The 4,012-nt window shown below is 36.2% G+C and overlaps 1 long non-coding RNA gene across 1 annotated transcript; it reads left to right on the top strand.

Annotated features, from left to right (window-relative positions):
* The first annotated feature begins 1,243 nt into the window (after window positions 1-1,243).
* Window positions 1,244-2,184, top strand: LOC136851760 (uncharacterized). Its single transcript, XR_010856979.1, has 3 exons — window positions 1,244-1,431; window positions 1,751-1,836; window positions 1,993-2,184. It is a non-coding gene; the product is annotated as an uncharacterized lncRNA (long non-coding RNA).
* The last annotated feature ends 1,828 nt before the right edge of the window (window positions 2,185-4,012 follow it).

Here is a 4,012-nt window from a genome sequence, read left to right on the forward strand (position 1 = left end):
ATTACTTTAAATATAATTCTCCTAAAATTCATTTTTGTATGTATGTGTTGGTCCCCTGTTAGATGAGGCATCTCCAAAGGCAGGAACTTGCAGATCAACCAACAATCGTATCAATATACTGTATATATATATATATATATATATATATATATATATATATATATATATATAAATAATCAACACATAATCACGTTTGGATCAGAAATAAATTTCCGACTCACATCAGGATCGAACTCAGGTCTTTCAATTGAAAGGCAAGGGCGCTGCCCACTAGGCCATACAAGTCATAAAAGAAGTTGGAACCTGAGGGCAACTGCACCCGAGGAATTACCTTGGCGAGCTAACTGCTAGCATACCAGCGTGTTTTTCCCAACTTCCCGACTCAGCAATGACCCAATTGACAGCATTTCATTCGAATTATCCCTTCTGAGTGAATAAGATGGAGATAATCAACACACAATCACGTGTGGAACAGAAATAAATTTCTGACTCACATCAGGATTGAACCCAGGTAATTCCTTGGGTGCAGCTGCCCTCAGGTTCCAACTTCTTTTATGACTTGTATGGCCTAGTGGGCAGCGCCCTTGCCTTTCAATTTCTGTTCCACACGTGACTGTGTGTTGGTTATTTCTATCTTATTCACTTAGAAGGGTTAAAGTTTCATGGGCCGCGGCTCATACAGCATTGTACCGAGACCACCGAAAGATAGATTTATTTTCGGTGGCCTTGATTATACGATGTATACAGAAAACTTGATTGCGGCGAAGAAACTTCGGCGCATTTTTTTCTTGTACTTAGAATCGATTTCAACCCACCTCCTCCACGAGAAAAATTCATTTAATATTCAGTTCACTATACCTTGGGAATAACTTACACCCATGAGGTGTATTATGCGTGTATGTATGTATGTGTTAGTCAATACGATATGTACAAACTAACATACACACACAAATACACCATGTATGTATATATATATGTGTTGAAAAATAACACTAAGTTATTTTTTTGTTTTCTGTTTCTTTTTTTATAATATGGTAATTTGGTAAGTTTGTAAATGATTGTTTTAATTTTGACTTGCATTTTAAGTATTTAAATATTTTTTGTTTACATAAAATGATGACAATTCCTTAATAACCTGTTAAAAATTAAGATGGTTTGGGTCGTTGAAGAGATTTGCTGCTCGTTATACATTTCTTACAGAAAGGAGAAGTGGACGGCTTTTTAATGAAAATGAATAGTTCTTAGCCATCTTCACCAGTGACAACATTGGATTTACTTACCTCTTTATCGTCATGGTGAAAAAATAAGTGATTGGTACCATGGATCCGCATCTTACGTTGCCTTCTGCTTGGAAGCCTTATCAAGAGCCAGCACAGCAATTGTGATTTGTTGCATTTACAAACAGCATACACGGACAGTATGGGTTGTGAGGTACGTCATCATTTTTAAAGGTCATTTAAATTTTATGATTTATAATCCATAGTTCATTTAATAATGAAAGTCCCTTGCTTTGCTTTTTAGCCCCCACAAATAAATATACCCTTGGATAATATTTATATCACATTTACAATTTTTATGGGATTGCCATATTATAATTTCCCAGTCATAGTTAAGAGATTCATTTATCTGCAGTTACTTTGTGCTGGTTAGATAATTGAAGTGTTGTATCATATTTTGGTATTTTCTCATTTTGCCACTTTTATGTTAATTAGTCGTTCGTTTATTTACATTCGTTGTTTTTATTACTTAGGTGGTTATTCGTTCGGCCTTACTGTAATTTTGGCTTGTTGTATACAAGTAATATACTTAATACGCAAAGTGGACCATTGCCTTTAGGTAATTATTATTTTGGTAGTGTTAAGTGAAATCCATTATTGATACAATACATATATTTGAATGGCATTCCTGTGTTTAAATAATTTATTAGTGATTTCGATAGTTTAAATTACCATTTGAAGTGTAACTGATATTTGGTATTTTATATTTATCTAGGGGTTCTTGAAAATGGTAATTGGAAGTTGGAGATGCTTGACCATCGCTTTGACCTCCATTTAAGGCGATCATCTTCGACAGCAGCAACAACAGCATTGGTTTTAATTTGAGCAGCAATACATGAAACCATTTTATTATATCTTATTCAATTTCTTAGTTGTTCTTTAATTAAAGTTTTTAAAGTTCATAATGTTATGAAGGTTTCATTAAATTAAGAAAATTGCTCTTTGTGTTAATTTTCCAATTACGTAGTAAATTTTTCGAGAATATGTATATATATATATATATATACATACATACATACTGTACATATATATATATACATACATACATATATATATATATATATATATATATATATATATATATATATATATATATATAGATAGATAGATAGATAGATAGATAGATATAAATGAACTAGTGAGACTTCAATCAAACCATATTCAGGAGGCTCCCTTGATCTCACGCTGCCATATGCGTCAGCAAGTGAAAATAGAAGCCTTGAGGAACACCTTAGGGGCAAGGGTTAAGATATATTACCTGACCAGAGAGAGAGAGAGAGAGAGAGAGAGAGAGAGAGAGAGAGAGAGAGAGAGAGAGGAAGCGAGTGGGAAAAAAAATGACGGCATCAGATAATCAAAACTGACCCTGAGATTAACCTTCCACAAAACACCACATTTCCCCAGACGATGGATGACAGCGGAAGACACGGACGCCTGGTTGGGATTCTCCTTCCTCTTCTCCATACGTGGATAGTTACTTAAACGACCACAAACACTTATAAAAGGCGTCTAAATAACCTAAAACCTGGAATAAATTCACTGACGTCCGTCTCAATCTACATTTTTTAACCAGAGAGAACAAATGCTGCTCTTCGTCCCTTAAAAGAATAATTGCAACACAGGGACACCACCGAGAAAGCACATGCAAAATTGGAACAACGAAATCGCCTGACTTCGTGAATAAGAACTCCACAAGACGTAGGCCTATATAAACAAACAATCATTCCATTCAGTGGTTTTTGCTAATGTCCAAAGTTTCATTCCCTTGATGGTTTTCATGCGTTGCGAATTTCAGCAACCTATTCTTGAACCTATTCTTGAATAAACTCCAGAAACAGAAGAATAATCGAAATAACAACATAAAATTAACAGTTTAAATTCATCCTTTGTCTTCAAAATCAGGCTGCTCCCAAGCAGGTGTTATAACTTTCGCCCAGACATCGTTAGCGTCACCTTCTTCATAAACACATCAACATCACGACCTTCCTCATCGAATGTGGTCAGAATACTCATCTTCACTGTCAGCATCACCGTCTTTATAAACCCAACACATACATTACTCACGTCAAAAATTCATCGTCGTTACAACGTACTCCCTAAATATGCCTTCATTATCTCCCTCTGTTCATAACCGTTCAGTATCAACCTCTCGAAAATATACCTTCAGGATCATCCGTCTCATCGGCGAACCACTGACGTCACCATCTTGAAACATCCATCGTTCGACCCCCCTCGTCATTAGCACATCTTTATCATCCGTTTCACAAGCGTTCTTGAATTAGAGGTTGTCTAAGCACCGTCGGCAGCACCTTTTCAGAAGCAATTATGCAACAGTCGCATGTATACACCTAATCAACGTCGTCACTTCAGGCATGCAATATTCTGCAAGTGCTTGCTCTACAAATAAACACGAATGCATGTCAACACCAACATCACCGCCCAATTTACAAGCAAACAGGAGACACGTTGCTTTCAGCTACACGTATAAATAGACAGCATTAACGGATTCCAAAAAGTAACTATACATCATCCATTCCCAACAGGCTAAGCATATGCATCGTCAGGAAATTTTTTTTTAATAAATGTTTTAAAGCCCATCTCTGCCTGGAGACTGAGACTCGCAAAACAAAAAAGGGAAATATCAGGCAACTTGTGTTCCTTGCTCGTGCATCGCACACACCAAATAGGAAATGCTGCACGTGCAACGTCAAACTTCGGCAGAGAGAGAGAGAGAG

The sequence above is a fragment of the Macrobrachium rosenbergii genome, chromosome 24 (genome assembly GCF_040412425.1).
Source record: "Macrobrachium rosenbergii isolate ZJJX-2024 chromosome 24, ASM4041242v1, whole genome shotgun sequence".
Taxonomy (NCBI): domain Eukaryota; kingdom Metazoa; phylum Arthropoda; class Malacostraca; order Decapoda; family Palaemonidae; genus Macrobrachium; species Macrobrachium rosenbergii.